Source organism: Gossypium raimondii, chromosome 10, assembly GCF_025698545.1.
Source record: "Gossypium raimondii isolate GPD5lz chromosome 10, ASM2569854v1, whole genome shotgun sequence".
NCBI classification, from domain to species: Eukaryota; Viridiplantae; Streptophyta; class Magnoliopsida; order Malvales; family Malvaceae; genus Gossypium; species Gossypium raimondii.
The window spans coordinates 37,307,078-37,325,769 of NC_068574.1; the positions used below are offsets into that span (position 1 = coordinate 37,307,078).

Here is an 18,692-nt window from a genome sequence, read left to right on the forward strand (position 1 = left end):
TAACACATTTGCTTATTAAAATTTGTTTAATCAGTTGAATTGACATAGAGATATAGTTAAGAGATAAATGGACTTTGGTAGGTGAGTATTGTCGTAAGTTAGCAAATTACCGAGCTGCCGTAAATTTATTCATAACAACATAAACATGAGTTTACTAATTCTAAGTTAAGAAATATAATTAATCTAACACAATTATGTCATCTTGATTAATGTCATCTTTTGAAATCGTGCATTGGAACTTTTATTTTATTTTTAATTATTTAACTTAGTTAAAATCCTAGTTTTTAATCACCTCTTCAAATCAAAATATTTTTTTCACCAAGTGTTTTTAAATTTCATTCATAAATAATTCTTTTCACAGTCCCTGTGGGTACGATAACTTGACATTTACTTGTCACTTTATTACTTGTTTCGATTATGTACACTTGCAAATTTCCGTCATTCCATGTTTTTGGCGCCGTTGCCGGGGACTATTTTAAAAATTCATTATTTGTGAATTTGTTAATTTTGCATTTTGGTTTATTTTTTCTGTTCAATTTTAACTTAATTAAATTTTCTGTGTTTGTTTCAGGTGTTTATGAGTATTGATCGAATCATTGTTTTACTCCTCGTAGACCCTTAGATTGAAAGAACTTTTGGACAGCAGAGAAAACGAGCAAGTCAAGAAGAACCGAAGAGATGAACTTTGAAAATCTGAATCAAGGAAACGGAGCAAACCTTGCTCAAAATTCTATCCTTATTGCTGATGATAGGGATAGAGCTTTGAGACAGTATGCCGTGCCAGTATTTCATGATCTTAATTCGGGTATTAATAGACCCGAAATAGAGGCACAATAGTTCGAGTTGAAGCTATTCATGTTCCAGATGCTTTAGATAGTGGGCCAACTTAGTGGAATGCCTACTGAAGATGCTCACCTGCACTTAAGACCGTTCATGGAGGTGAGCGATTCTTTCAAGCTAGCCAGAGTACCCGAAGATGCACTACGATTGAAGTTGTTCCCATATTCACTAAGGGACAGAGCTTGAGCCTGGTTGAACTCATTGCCACCAAATTCAATTTCCACATGGCAAGAGTTAGCAAAAAGATTCCTCATGAAGTATTTCCCGCCTAGCAAGAATGCTAAGTTGAGGAATAAGATCACTTCTTTCTAACAAATGGATGATGAGTCCTTGTATGAGGCATGAGAAAGGTACAAAGAATTATTACAGAATTACCCTCATCACGGAATCCCTCATTGCATCTAACTTGAGATGTTCTATAACGATATTAATGCTCACACAAGGATGCTAGTGGACGCTTCTGGCTAATGGTGCTCTCCTTTCTAAGTCTTATAATAAGGCTTATGAAATCATTGAGAGGATTGATAGCAACAATTATCAATGGCCAACCAATCGAGTAGCGTCAGGAAGATGAGCCACTGGAATACATGAAGTAGACACTCTCACTTCACTCGCATCTCAAGTATCCTCGATTTCCTCAATGCTTAAAAATTTTACCACTAATGGGTTTAATAGTTTTGCAGCACATCCACCAAATCAATTTGAAAATAAAGCTTGTGTCTATTGTAGTAAAGGACATCTATTCAAAGAATGTCCATCGAACCCAAAATCCGTGTATTACATGGGTAACCAGAACCAAAACTGAAGAAGGAAAGGACTACAATCCAATTCCTATAACCCATCGTGGTGAAACCACCCTAATTTCTCTTGGAGGAACCAATGGGCTGGACCCAGTAACACATACGCCCAACCTAAACCGACCCAGCCACCTATTTTTACCCAACAAGTTCAAAATCAACCTCAAGTTGAACCATACAATGGCTTAGAAAACTTGTTGACGACATACATAACCTAGAATAATGCCTTAATCCAAAGCCAAACAACTACATTGAAAAACTTGGAAAACCAAATGGGCCAGCTTGCAACTGAACTCAGAAATCGACCACAAGGTGTTTTACCTAGTGATATGGAGAATCTGAGGAACCCTGGGAAAGAGCATTATAAATCATTGACATTGAGGAGTGAAAAGACATTAGAGCCCAACACTGTCGATGTTAAAGAGGAGCCAACTAATGCTCAAGACTTAGAGAAAGTTCAACAGAGTGTTGAAATTTCAGTTTCACAGGAACCAGAACCTGCAAAACTTGACAAGGTAACTTCTGAACCAGTGAATTCTGATAAACTAACAACTTTGTTAGATACAAAATTGCCACAAAAGATGAATAAACTAGTTCCTGTAAAGAAGCCTCCACCACCCTACCCTCAAAGACTTCAGATGTAGAAGCAGGAAGTTCAATTCAAGAAGTTCCTAGATGTACTCAATCAACTTCATATCAACATCCCATTGGTTAAAGCACTTGAACAAATGCCGAACTATGTCAAATTCATGAAAGATATCGTTTCCAAAAAATGAAGACTAGGAGAATTTGAGATGGTAGCCCTGACGAAAGAATGTAATGCATATCTTCAAGACAAACTACCCCCGAAGTTGAAGGATCCTGGATGTTGTACCATACCTTGCAACATTGGAGCAACTTATTGTGGTAAGGCACTATGTGATTTGGATGTGATTATCAACTTGATGCCCATGTCAATATTTAAGAAGTTGGGGATAGGTGAAGTTAGACCTATTACGGTTACACTTTAATTAGTAGATCGATCCTTAACACATCTAGAAGAAAAAATCGAGAAAGTATTGGTACGTGTAGACAAATTTATTTTTCTTACTGACTTTTTTATTCTAGACTTTGAAGTAGACAAAGAATTGCCAATCATCCTAGGAAGGCCTTTCCTAGCAACTGGAAGGACCCTTATTGATGTACAGAAGGGCAAGCTAACTATGCATGTTCAGGACAATAAGGTAACATTTAATGTTTTTAAGGCTATGTGATTTCCTGACACAATTGATGATTGTTCTGCAGTGTCTGATTTAGAGGATTTAATCATGGAAAGGGAACTTAACTTTGTTGAGGACCTATTAGAGCAAATTTTGACATTAGACCCTCCAAGTGATGAAGAAGAGGATGAATACTTAGCTTTGCTAGAAGCTAACCAAAGGGGATTTAATCTACAATCCCATTTTGAATCTTTGGATTTAGAGAATAAGAATTATGCCTAACCAAAAGCGTCAATCGAGGAGCCACCTAAATTAGAACTGAAGGTACTTCCTTCACATTTAAAATATGTTTATTTGGGTAACGCTTTTACTTTGCTTGTGATTGTTTCAGCGGGATTAACCATTGAGTAAGAAGAGAAACTCATTCTAGTATTAAAACAAATTAAGAAGGCTATCGGATGGACCATAACCGATATTCACGACATTAGTCAGTCTGTGTGCATGCACAATATCATCTTTGAAGATGGGGAGAAAAGGACGATTGATGGACAATGAAGACTGAACCCCATCATGAAGGACATGGTAAAGAAAGAAATCATCAAATGGTTAGATGCGGGTATAATTTACCCTATCTCAGACAGTTCATGGGTAAGTCCAGTCTAGTGCGTGCCAAAGGAATGAGGTATTACAATCGTTAAGAACGAGAATAATGAGTTGATACTGACTAGAACAATTACGGAATGGAGAATTTGCATTGATTACAGAAAGTTGAACAAGGTGACTAGGAAAGATCACTTTCCTTTACCGTTTGTGGACCAGATGCTGGATAGACTTGCGAGGAGAGACTTGTGTTTTCTCAATGGATAATCGGGGTATAATCAAATTATAGTAGCACCAGATGATCAACACAAGACAACATTCACCTGATTGTACAGTACATTTGCATTTAGACGCATGCTATTTGGTTTATGTAATGCACCTGCCACATTTCAAAGATGTATAATGTCTATTTTTACTGACATGGTTTAGAAATATTTGGAAGTCTTTATGGATGATTTTTTAGTATTTGGAGATACATATGATGATTGCCTAGCCAATCTAGCCAAGGTACTAAGGAGATGCAAAGAAACAAACCTCGTACTCAACCGAGAAAAGTGTCATTTCATGGTACGAGAAGGTATTGTTTTAGGGCATCGGATAATGAGACATGGAATTGAGGTAGATAAAGCAAAGGAAGATGTTATCAAGAAACTTCCACCTCCAACATCTGTAAAGAGTTACTTGCAATTGTGTTTGCCTTTGACAAGTTCCAATATTATCTTATAGGTACCAAAGTGACTATTTATATGGGCCATTCGGTAATTAAGTATTTACTTTCCAAGAAAGACGCTAAGCCGAGACTAATCTGATGGGTACTTCGACTTCAAGAGTTCAATCTAGAAATTAATATCGAAAAGGAGTAGAAAACCAAGTAGCATACCACTTGTCTAGATTGGAGCCACAAGAAGGGAATTCTCCACTTATACCCATTCAGGAGACATTTCCAAATGAAGACATACTGAAGGTAAATCATGTCCATAATACCCCTTGGTTTGATGATATTGCTAACTATTTATCTTGTAGTTTGATGCTGATTGATAACATGTATCATTAAAAGAAAAAGTTTCTTCATGATGTGAAGTACTATTTCTGAGAAGAACCATACTTGTTTAAAAAGTGTGCAGATCAAATGATCAATAGATGCGTGGCAGAAAATGAGGTACATAAGATTGTATATCATTACCCCTCAGCTCCGAGTGGGGGACACTTCGGAAGTACACGAACTGCGGCCAAGGTATTACAAGCTGGATCCTTTTGGCCAATACTATTCAAAGACGCGTATGCTTACGTAAAGAGCTGTGATTGATGCCAAAGGGTTGGAAATGTCACCAACAGAAATGACAGGCCTCAAACAAACATCATTGAGTTGAAATTATTTGATGTTTGGGGTATTACCTTTCTCGATCCTTTCCCTCCATCTTTTGGTCGCAAGTACATATTGGTAGCGTAGATTACGTGTCTAAGTGGGTTGAGGTCAAGGTATATCCGACGAATGATGCTAAGGTTGTGATGAAGTTTTTACAGAAACATGTGTTCACAAGGTTTGGAACCCTGAGAGCTATCATGAGTGATGAAGGGTCCCATTTTGTAAAAAAATGGTTGAAATGGTTACTCGACAATCATAGATGAAGCACAAGGTTGCCATAGCTTACCATCTGCAGACGAATGGGCAAGCTGAACTGGAAAACAAAGAGATCAAAGGCATACTCGAGAGGGTAGTTTGCCCGAATCGACGAGATTATTCCAAAAGATTAGACAATGCTTTATGGGCCTACAGGACTGTATACAAGCCACCTTTAGAGATGTCACCCTATATGTTGGTCTTTGGGAAAGCCTTTCATCTGCCCTTGGAGTTAGAACACAAAGTTTACTGGGCTCTCCAACAACTCAACTTGGATCTTAAGCTTGCTAAAGAGAAACGGATGCTCCAACTCAATGAGTTAGAAGAGTTCCGAATGTTCTCATACAAGAATGCCAAATTATTCAAGGAAAGACTTAAGAGATGGCATGACAAGCACATTTGTGTTCGAGAATTTGAAACAGGTCAGCAAGTCTTGTTATTCAATTCCAGATTAAGGTTCTTTCCAGGTAAGCTAAAATCACGTTGGTCCGGTCCATTTATGATTCACCAAGTTTATCCATAGGTAGTTGTCGAACTTCAAAGTAAGGGAGGTAATTTTCGTGTCAATGCTTAGCGCTTAAAACGCTATCGGGGAGATAAAATTGAATGAGATCAAATCTCATTCATTTTATCAGATATTTAATTTTTATTGTTTTCCTTTTTAAATAAATTATTTAGGGTATATTTTTGGGATTAGTATGTTTAAGTAAATTCAATCTAGGAGATTGAAACTTAAGCGAGACCACTTGTGATCCCTCCAATCTTTCCTGGAAATTCATTTTAACATAATCTTCCGAGAAATTATTCCCTAAATGGCAAAATAAATTTTTTTTTCAAATAAAAAGGTCAATTTTGATCCAAGTTTTAATTGCAACTCAAATTCAAATTTTCTTTAAGTCTAGTTACTTAATTGAACTATTTTCAAAATTTGGTTGCTCTTTTTGTAAATATTAAAAATTAGATGTCTCTTTTGTAAATATTTTCAAAGGCATCTAGAATAAATGTTTTTAATTTAATTTAATAAATAAGATGATAATAACTAATATATAATTATATTTATTATAATATATATTAATTATTATTAACTTTGCATAAATTAAGATTAGTTAAAATTTGATCATATTTTATAGTTCTTCAATAAATTAATAGCGAATAATAATTTAATATGCATTATATTAATTACTAATTGTTGTTAACTCCATGTAGAATTAGAACTTAAAATATTTTAATTATTAAATTGTTCTAAGAATTCTAATTAAACTCCTACCTTTTCCTTATAAATTCCACCAACCTTCTCAATTATTCATTACTTATCAAACCAACATTCATTCACCCATTCCACTATTAACCCTAGCATCCAAAAACCACTAGCAATAGCACCACCAAAGACCCTAGTTGGCCAAAGAACCCTAACGCACACTAGTTGTCGCTTCGGCTCAAACCCATGCGCGCGCTAATAGCCCAAAGAACTCGCTCCTTGTCGCTGCACCTTCTGGCACGTCCAACTCCAGCAGCCTCCGCACCAGCTCGCATGCCTAGTAGCTCGCCAGGCCTGCTCGACGCACCTACCTGCTGCCCACTCTCCTGCATCCGTGCGGCACACGCATGCCTTGCTGCTAATGCAAGGATCCGCACATTGCTGTTGCATCCATCGCGCCAAGCCATGCCTAGCGCACCACTACTCCCTTGCGTGCCACTGCTGCCTTGCTACTCGCACCAACACCCTTGCCTATTGCACCACACCATCAACACACCCTACAACCATCCCTAAACCGACCTCTTTTTCTTTATATTTATTTTCTTTGTGTTCTTAATTTTTATATAAAGGTGGTAAGACAAATTTTTCTCCTAAATTTTAATTAATTATTTAATTTTTCAATTTATTGAATTAATAATATTTTATACTAATTAAATTTTTGAGAATATATTTGTTTCTATCTTATGTTCAAGTTAATCATGCCTTGCCAGAGAACCCATGCCTCTGTCCAAATTGACAAATCACAAAACAAATTCCACTAAGAAGAAACCAAAGCGAGATATGAAAGCATTTTCAAGAATCAGCAGATGCACCCAGAAAAAGGCTTTACCCTGAAAGAAAGAAAATATATTAATTTCATGGCGCGCATTCGACAAATTGCTAAAGCTCTCAATTGGGAATTATTTTGTCAGAAAAGACCTAGTGCAGATGAGGAGTTAGTTCGTGAATTTTATGTGAATTTAACCTTAAACGAATTGATGGAAGTTTCTGTTTGAGGAATCCAGGTACCAATAACCTCAAACGCTATTAATGAATTCTTTGAATTACCTGATTTCAAAGACGAAGAATACTCTTCCTTGGTGAGAAATATTGAGTCTGAAAATTTGCAAGAAATTTTCGAGGAACTTACAGTTCTGGTTTCTAAGTGGACTGTGTCAAAGCAAGGAATTCACACTTGTCGCAAAGAATATTTGACACCACTACCGAAGGTATGATATAAATGTATTTTTAATAAAGCATGCTAATCATACCATAAAATTTTTAGTTCCTTAGGAAAGTTAGGCATGCAAGAAAGTTTAAGTCTCTAGAATTGACTTAGTAGTTTCTTAAGGCGAAATCCTAGGAAGCATGGAATGTTGAAAATGATTTAGGCAACTTTTGTAACCGTTTGAGCCTTTCAAGCCAACCATGATGAATTTTTATCCCTTAAAACCCAACTTTGAGATAATATGGCCTAATTTTATTTGAACCATTGCAATACTTAGCCATCACTTTTCTCTTAATTATCTTTAAATTGTCCCAAACACTAGACTCAAAGCTATTCAGAATGTTATTTGAAAATAAGTTTGGGGGAGTTGAAAAGAAGTATAAAATGCTCAAAAAAATTGTAGTATATACAACAAAATGCTCATGAAAAAAGAGAGCATACATACTTGAAAGAAAATAGATGTACAAAAGAGCATGTGAGAGCAATATAAGTTGGTGTATTGAAAGTAAATATTCCGAAGGTCTGATTTAAGGTGAGTCTAGGGTTTTTAGCCTAAATTTATCTTTCTTTTACCTACCCCTAGCCTTACCACGTTACAACCTTTTTAAAGACCTGTTGATTCAAGTTTCTATGCTACCTATATTAGTGGAGAGAAATTGCTATGATCAACATATGAAGGCATAAGTTAAACTTAATGATTGCAGCTTAATCTTGAATACATGAATAAAATCAATGTGTAAAGAAGATGACTGATCCAACAAGAATTTGGAGGACCCAATCAACTAATTTTCACACTTTCAAAATAGCCCTTGAAATTCTCTTAAATGTCATTCAAACCCCTCCAACTTTCATGCCTTCTATTTTTAGCCTTAAGCTAAAAATAACATGTTTGAATCACTCAAACTTGCACCAAGCATGGCCAGCCAAGGGAAAGGGAGTGACTAATATTTATTTGCTATTTTTAGCATCCAAATCCACTTATACATACCCCTCTTCCCTTCTTCATTTCACACAAATCACATCCCACATATTCCTTACCTTTCTCTCTTCCATTTCCTTCTTTGTCTTCTCATTTTCTTTGTTTCCTTCCCCTGTTGATTTCCCCTCTTAAAAGAGAGCTTGAATCCCCCTTGGTGTAGCAACATTCAAGTGTTCGTGAAGCCTTGAATCGACAGAAGGAGTAGAGAAGAATAGGAGCGCACTAGTTTGGCTTCAGAGAAACACTGAGATCTGTTTTCTAGTTCCTTTTACTTTATTTTTTCTCGTTTATGTTGTTATCATGATTATGAGTATTTGTTGTGTTATTGTTCTTGATTTAATTAAAATGATGTAAGTATCAAATCTTCCTTGGATCACTCCCTCGAAAACTACACTGCCCACACTGTGACGTCTCTACTCTGCATAGGTTGAAATGAGTGGGTGAGCTTCTACAAGCTCAGTGAATACAAAGTATTTCCATAACGCAAACATAACATCATGCAACACAACCAATCATTTACGCACAAGAACCTTATTCTTAAGTCTAACATCATAGTATTAAATCATGCATCATCTAATAGTTCATTCTCATAATGCATACATACTTATTCAAGCATAAAAACATATTTCACACGATTACATAAATTATGATAAGATAGCACTTGGGATATGAAACATATAGTGAGCTCTATCATCACACATCAGATACACGGATCTCCACTACACTACATAGAATCATAGAGTGAATCATGTCCCGAAAGTGAAGCATATAGCTAACGCTCTCATTATTTCCCTTCACATGTCCCGTTGAAAGGAGCTTAGATCTCATTCCCTTATCCCTCCAAACATGTCCCAGGGCCTCAATGCCCAAAACCTCTCTATATATAAGTGAGTACTCAAAATCCTATGGCATGCCAACTATATCCACTGGTTCCAAGATCACAAGGCTAAAATATTCGAAAACAACACACATATTACTTACCAGATATATCCATGCACTATCACTACATATTAGCATGTTTTGCAAAACACCAGCATAGTCACATAACATATATATTACACATTTATTTCATGTATAAAATTGCACTTTACACAATAATCACCATACTCACTTATCACATTCCATGCACAATACATGACCATAAGATAATTATAGATTCAAGAAAACTTACGCTCGGAACTTAGAGTAAGGGTTTAGGCTACATCTAATTTCCAAAATTACACATGACTCGTGTTTACAAGTAGCACTTCCATACACTCACCACTTTATGCTTTAGTCAAAAAGCCAAAAGCTCAACTAATCTCTTCCTTTCCTCGTAGCAAGCTCTAATGAATCTGGGGTTTTACACAAAAATCATACAATATCCACACTTAAGTAACGACCAACAATTCACTCAAACTAACTAAAACACAAGCTTTAAGCTAAGTGCTCAATATTTTAGCCTAAAATTAGTTCCATTCATCTAATTAATCATCTATGCCTAATTTGTAACCTTCAAACTAAACAAATTTACTCAATTCATGGTATTGACATTTTTGACATCTTTTAGGAAATTTTCACAAAATTCTTCAAAACACGAGAAATCATTAACGAAAATTCAAGGTAATTTTAAAAACCTTCTAATCATGATAAATCCAATTGAAGAACACTTTGAAGCCATGTTTTTATGCAAAATCCTAAAATCCACCATTAATAGCTTGATTTTCGAATTTTACTTAAAACATGCGATTTAAAGTCTAATAAATCAGTTTTAAAGTCTAAATAACATCAAAAACTAATGGTGACATGAATGGTTACCATTGTTGAGAGAATGAAAGAGTTTTGACGTAAATCCAAGAATCCCACATTTGGAGAAGATGATGAAATCTATGGAGTTTTGGGTGTTTTTCTTGAAGATTTATGATGGAAAATGACTTAGGGATGATAAGAAATCAATGTATTATGGTTTGGGAATAAAAAATCAATGAAATAGTGAGGGACGACAACTCTAAAGAGAGGAGAAGAAACTATCGTGAATTATGTATTATGTTGGGAGTGGGGGTTTATTAGATTTAATTTTTAAAACTCGTTATATTGCTACATAAATGCTCATTGTTTTGACTTTGTCACAAATTAGTCTTTTTTCAAAATTAAGGGTTTTTAGAACAATTTTTCAAAAATTGATTTAACAATTAAGATGTCATAGTCAAATGCAACCTCGGTTTGCCATGCTATGAAATTCCGAGCACTCTACGGTAAAAATTCCTAAAATATCCTTAAAACTCCAATGCCCTATTTTGGAGTGTTATAGTAGGACCTTTTTTTAAAACCACTACATTACCTTTTCTGGAAAACATTGCATTGACATAATCATTCATAATGGATTTTGTGAAAATAAACTTTATAAATTTTCTGTGATATTCTAATTTGTATGCTATAATTCCTGTTTAATACTTGAGTTAAGTCTCACACTTGGCTTAATAGCTCACCCCCTTTTAGTTTTTTGTCCTTTCAAATTTATCGTAAGGTTAAGATTCAATGACAACATTTTGAGGAGTTTCTTGGAATTATTTCAAATTAAAGTACTTTAAGTCTATTTTGGTATTTTGTTATTTTGGGATTGTATTAAATTTTTATATTGAACTGTGGCATGGAAAAGTTTTATTTGTTTTGGGATTTATTTGACATGCATGATATATTATTTTTAAACTGCTTAATATTTTATCCATCAATATAATTGATCTCATTAAAATGATTTTTAAGATAAAATCGACTTTTATTATTTTCCTTTGCAAGTATGAAAATGGGTTTTATAAAGAAATTTAAGTAAATATGTAAGTAAGTTTTCAAAAGCGTAAAGTTTTGAAAATAAAGTTTTATGCACAAATTGGTTTTAAACCCAACAAATTTTTAGCAAACTACGAGAATATCTCAAACACATTTTTCCTCGAAGCAAACAAAAGTTTTCAAAATTGAATTTCGATATTCGATTGTTTTACTAAGCGAATATATTATTTCCAAAAAGATAAGCAATTGGTTTTAAATATACGTTTGAATTTGATTGTTTTTACTAGGTCATTTTAGTAGGCAATATAACCTTTAAAATCTGGCCATAAGTTTTAGGCTAGATTTGGGAGGTTACTGTAAAAGTGGCAAAAATTAATCACTATAGATTTTTAAGGACTAAAATAGCAATTAAATCAAGGTTAAAATAGAAAATAGAACATGTAGAATATTAGTGGACGATTAGATGTGATTTTTAGTTTATAAATTATATTAAAATATTATTAAAATTAGTATAATGTTTAAAATATTAGATAAAAAATATGGTGGAATGAAAAAGAAAGTGTCTGTAACACCCCTAACCTATCTCCGTCGTCGAATTAGGGTTCAGAGTATTACCAAGCAACTTCAAGCAATTTATATCAAAATATGTCATTAATGTCATTTAATATTAATTAACGAAAACTCATTATGAACCTATCATAATTATGCAATTCGGGCTTTAAATTGGGCCTTTGAGGCCCAAAAAAGAATTTAAAAACAATTTGGGATTAAATTGAATTAAATCAAAGATTTTCAGAAAAAGTTGCAAAAAATGTGAAAACATGGGTTACACGGCCTAGAACTAAACATCAAAGTGTTCATCTATGCATTATATACTTGTTTCATCAATACAAAACATACCTTGAGCAAAACACACATCTAATTTATGAACTACATCTATCAACATTTCGAAACAATATTTTTATTTATATATACATTTTCCCCACACTTTTACATTTATTAAAACTTAATCCATAAAGTTACAATTTCCATAATAATGAATTTTACAATTTCTCCAAGCTAACCGAATTTCATTCTAGGTTAGGACAATCCACACTTATTCACCAATTCCACAATTTCTATGAAATTTTAAGTATTTTATCAATTTTCTACATTTACTAAAACTATCAAAACCAACTAATAAACTAATCAAAGTCAACAACTAACACTTCAATTTCATCATTTAACATTCAAAATAACAAGAATTCATCAATGGCAACATCTCAAATCTTTAACAATTTCTAAAATAAAGGTTTGGGTTGACTAGATCTAGTTGCAATAATCTCAAAAACATAAAAATTATAAGAAATAAACATAATTTGAGCTTACATACAAGGGAACTTGGACTGAATTTTCCAAGCTTCAATGGTGTTTCTTCTTTTCCAATTTCGGTGAAGAACAAAACCAATCATGAAAATTAAAAGTTATTTTGTTTTAATTTCTTTAGTTAATTTAATTAATTACATAATTTCCTTTAAATAACCACACAATTTAACATCAAAAAGCCCATTACCGTCCATCTAAAAGCCTTATAGACTAATTACCTAATAAGTCCCCATTCAATTTATAATAAAGCTATCAAATCAATTTAATTCATTAATTACTAAGGTTTGTACCTTTCACCAATTAATCATTTCTACTTAATTAACTAGCTAAACGTTAAAATTTCTTCACCAAAATTTAATACAACCCTAATGACTCCATAAATATTCTATAAATAATCTTTCCAAGTCGACACGATGAAAATTTGTGGTCTCAAAATCACTATTCTGTCACCACTGAAAAACAAGTTGTTACAACTCTTCTCCCTTAGGAAATTTCATCCTTGAAATTTTTTACCTGAGAATAAATTTGGATATTGTAATTTCATCGATTCCTCAGTTTCCCAGGTAGCTTCTTCAGTACCATGTCGATGCCACATGACTTTTACTAACAATACTCGTTTATTCTGAAGTCTTTTGACTTCCCGAGTCAAAATTTTCACTGGTTCTTCAGAATACATCAAATCTGGCTATAATTCAATCTCACTTTGAGGAATCATGCGTGAAGGATCAGATTTATACCATCTCAGCATTGAAACATGGAACACATTGTGAAATTTCTCAAGTTTAGAAGGCAAAGCTAATTTGTAAGCTATAGAACCGATTCTTTTGGTAATCTCGTATGGTCCGATAAATCTCGGACTCAGCTTTCCTTTCCTTCAAAACCGTAACACTTTCTTCCACGGAGAAACTTTTAAAAATTGTTCACCAACAAAAAATTCTATATGTTTTCTTTTCAAATCCACGTATGATTCCTAACGGTCATATACAACTTTCAAACAATCTCGAATAACTCAAACCTTTCTTCAGTTTCTCGAATCAAATCAATCCCTACCATTTTGGATTCGCTCAGCTTGAACCAATACAACAACATTTTACATTTTCCTCTGTATAAATCTTCAAACGGTGTCATTTTACTACTGGATTGATAACTATTATTATAAGTGAATTAAGCTAAAAGTAGATATTTTTCCCAACTATCCTCAAACTAGAGTATACAACATTGTAGCATGCCTTTCAGAATCGGTATTACTCGTTCTAATTACCCGTCCATCTCAGGATGAAACACTGTACTGAAATTGAGTTTAGTTCCCAAAGCCTCGTGAAGCTTACTCTGAAATCTCGATGTAAACCTCGGATCGCGATCAGAAATAATAGATATCGAAACTCCGTGTAATCTTACAATCTTTGACACATATAATTCTGCTAACCTCATGAGTGAGTAATTTGTTTTGACGGGAATAAAGTGTGCAAACTTAGTCAATCTGTCAACAATCACCCAGATCGAATCTTTCTTTCTTGGAGTTACAGGCAAACCAGATACGAAATCCATCGTAACGTGCTCCCACTACCACTCAAGAATCATAACAGGCTGTAATAATCCTAACGGTACTTGATGCTCTGCTTTTACCTGCTGACAAATAAAACATTTAGCTATGAACTCACAAATTTCACATTTCATACCCAGCCACCAATACATCTGTTTCAAATCACAGTACATTTCCATGCTACTAGGATAAATGGAATACATACTACTATGAGCCTTTGATAGAATATCATGTTTCAAATCCAAATTATTCGGAACGCAAATTCTATCGTGGTAATGCAATGTATCATCAACACCAATACTATATTCAGTAGTTAACTTCAGATCGTCATTTGTAACTCCAGAATTTGTTGTAGAAACAAGGGTTTAGTCCTCAACTTTTCTAGTATAGAACCATCATCACTCAGAGCTAAATGAGCGTTCAATGCTCGAAGTGCAAATAATGATGATTTCTGACTAAGTGCATCTGCAACCACATTAGCCTTTCCTGGATGATAATCAATAACCAAATCATAATCTTTCAGTAGCTCTAACCAACTTCGTTATCTTAGATTCAATGCCTCCTATGTTATTAAATACTTTAAACTTTTGTGATTAGTATACACATAACATTTCTCGCCGTATAAAATAATGCCTCTAAATTTTCAAAGCGAATATGCTGCCAACTCGAGATCATGAATAGGATAATTTCTTTCATGTGGCTTTCACTATCGAGAAGCATAAGTTACTACTTTCCCTGACTTCATTAACAAGCAACCCAAACCATTAAAAGACACATCATTGTAAACAACATATGCCGTCTCAGATTCAAGCTGAGTCAATACTGGAGCTTTTTTTAACATGTTTTTCAGCTGATCAAAACTCTGTTGACACTTATTAAACCAAACAAATTCAATTTTTTTCTGTAGTAACCTAGTCATAGGTAAGGCAATGATCGAGAAGTTTTTAACAAATCGGCAATAGCATCTGGGTAATCCTAAGAAACTTTCAACTTGAGAAACATTCTTCAAAATTTTCAAGTCAACAATCGTAGATACTTTACTCGGGTCAACCTTGATTCCATCAACAGATATAGCATGTCTCAAAAAACCAACTTCCCGTAGCCAAAATTCTCATTTACTAAATTTCGCATAAAGTTGTTTTTCACACAAAGTTTTCATCACAACTCTTAAATGTTCGACATGATCTGACTCGTTCAATGAATAAATCAGGATGTCATCAAAGAATGCCATAACAAACTAATCTAAATATGGTTGAAGTACACGATTCATCAAGTCAATGAATGTCGTCGGAGCATTAGTCAAACCAAATGGCATCACTAGAAATTTATAATGACCATATCTAATTCCGAATGCAGTTTTCGGTACAGCTTGCTCTTAACTCGCAGCTGATAAAATCCAGATCTCAAGTCGATCTTCAAAAATATTGTAGCTCCCTTTAACTAATCGAACAAATCATCAATATGAGGTAACATGTACTTATTCTTAATAGTAGCCCTATTCAATTGTCGATAATCTATACATAGTTTCATTAACCCATCTTTCTGCTTCACGAATAGAACTGAAGCACCCCAAGGTGAGACACTCAATTGAATAAATCTGTGATCTAACAACTCTTGTAACTGTACTTTTAATTCTTTCAATTTTGTAGGGGCCATCATGTATGGTGTTATTGAAATTAGAGTCGTTCTAGGCACAAGTTCGATCATAAATTCTACTTCGCGAGTTGGTGGCAAACTAGACAGTTCTTTAAGAAAAACATTAGCATATTGTTTGACTATCGACACTTGTTCAATTTCTAATTCAGCCACTTTCGAATCAAGGACGTAGGCTAAATAAGCTTCACATCCCTTTATAATCAATTTTTGAGCTGACAGTGCTGAAACTACATTTGTAGTAAAATTGTAACCCCTGACTTTCAGTGGACATGATTTATAGATCTGATTAACTAAAACACAAAAATCCAACAATAATATAATAGTAAGTTGATTTAGGATCAATCAATGCATATACATTAATATCAAAGAGAGAAAAAGTACCAACAATAATATATGGGGAAATAACTTCCTCACAAGCTCTGATTACATATGCTCTAGCTGGTGTTCTTACTTCAGATCGTTCATTCATATCACTATTCTTCCCTCGACTAGAAATAGTATTTCTACCATTTCCAGATCATCTACCTCTCTGTGAGGTTGCTTCAGGCTTGTTTAATTGATTGCCAAAACCATTTTTCCTTTTTGGACAATCATGAAGGAAATGAACAGTAGATTCACAATGGAAACAAGCTCCCGAATTTGATTGACACTTACCAAAATGCCTTTTGTAAAAATCCTCACAAATAGGAACGGTTCTTTAAACATTTGTTACACTTCCATCACTAGCCATTGCAGAATTAACAGACTTGAAATTGCTTTGCCTCGATTTATCTCTGTCAGTAAACTCTAAAGGGGTAGTCGATCGACTTGTGTCATTTGTAAATTTCTTTGTTGGAGACATTTGAGAAAACTTAAACGACCCTCTTTTGTTAAAATCTCAAAATTTCAAATTTGATTGTCGTTTACTCTTGCAAATTTCCTCAATTTTCTAGGCTCGTTCAGAAAGTTCTACGAATTCCTATAACTTTAATGCTGCCAGAGACATACAAATATCATCATTCAACCCATCTTCAAATCTAGTACACATTTCTTCTTCAGTTGACACTATATTATAGGCATATTTACTTAGCTGTACAAATTCTCATTCATACATAGCTATAGACCTATTCCCCTATTTTAATTCAAGAAATTCTTTCTTTTTCTTGTTAATAAACAACTGACTAACATATTTTTTCTTGAATTCAGCCTGAAAGAATTCTCAATTAATGCGATCATTTGATGTCATCGTGCTCAAAGTGTCCCACCATAAGTACATTTCATCTTTTAACAATGACACAACACATCTCAAACAATCTTTAGGAGTGCACATCAATTTCATGAAGACTCTCTTCGTATTTATTAACTAGTACTCGGCTTTTGCAGGATCATCATCAACCCTGCCTCTAAATTCTTCCGCTCTACATTTCCAGATTTTATCGATGGATACTCGAATACCTCTCACAGGGACAGGATTTTGAGGACCCAGAGGTGCCGGAGGAGACACAGTAAGGGGTAGAGGTGGCGGAGTTGTAGGATTTGTTTGCTTAAATTCATTAAACCACTGGTCCATCATCCCGAGAAACACATTTCTCATTTTATCACCAAAGGACTAGGGAATCAATGTAGTATTACTTGCTTCAGGATTCGAAGCTCTAACATTACTTTCAGCTTCGTTAACTATAGCCTGATTTGACTCAGCAGACATCTTGAATCAATAAGAAAATACAATATTAGAACGGATCAAAAGCATCACACTATCACAAGGTATATGTGGCATGTATATACTAAACTCTACTCTGCTACGTTAGTCCTAGAATCAACTAAACCATAGCTCTGATACCACTAAATATAACACTCTTAACCCGTCTCCGTCACTGAATTAGGGTTTTAGAGTATTACCAAGCAAATTCAAGCAATTTATATCAAAATATTTCATTAATGTCATTCAATATTAATTAACGAAAATTCATTATTAACTTATCATATTATGCAATTCAAGCTTTAAATCAGGCCTTCAAGGCCCTAAAAAATTAGAAATAATTAGGGATTAATTTGAATCAAATTAGAGATTTCAAGAAAAATTGCAAAAAATGTGGAAATAAGGGTCACACAGTCGTGTGACATAGTCTAGGCCGTGTAACAATCGAACAAAGGACACATGGCTGTGTCCCAGCCCGTGTCCTCACCCGTGTAACTCACTGAGTATGGTCACATGACCGTGTCGCAGACCGTGTAACTCTCTGACTTGCCACACATGGTCGTCTGCAAGGCTGTTGCACCAAATTTAACACAAAAATCATACCATTTTAAGACCAAACCATACTTATACCACTGCAACAATTATTGACACATTCAATAGATCTAAGCACTACTCCAACACACCTAAACATACCAAATCAATCAACCTATTTCCTCCAACCAATTTTCCATTTAAAGGCACCACATTTATACTAAACATTTAGTCTAAAAAATGATCAAAAGACCTCCTTAATAAAATATTAAGCAAATAAGCATTGCACTATGATTTAAAACGATTTCATTTAACAAACTAAACATCAAAGTGTTCATCTATTCATTATATATGTATACTTGTTTCATCAATACAAAACATACCCGAGCAAAACACACATCTCATTCATGAACTACATCTATCAACATTTCAAAACCACATTTTACCTATATATACATTTCCACACTTTTACATTTATTACAACTTAATTCCTAAAGATACAATTTCCATAATAATAGAATTTTACAATTTCTCCAAGCTAAACGAATTTCATTCTAGGTTAGGACAGTCCAAACTTATTCACTAATTCCACAATTTTCATGAAATTTTAAGTATTTAATAAATTTTCTCCATTTACTAAAACTATCAAAAC

At 34.1% G+C, this 18,692-nt stretch overlaps 1 non-coding gene across 1 annotated transcript; it reads right to left on the bottom strand.

Annotated features, from left to right (window-relative positions):
- Positions 1-1,122: 1,122 nt before the first annotated feature.
- On the bottom strand, positions 1,123-1,229 carry LOC128034194 (small nucleolar RNA R71). The gene has a single exon (XR_008190326.1). It is a non-coding gene; the product is annotated as a small nucleolar RNA R71 (small nucleolar RNA).
- Between the last annotated feature and the right edge of the window lie 17,463 nt (positions 1,230-18,692).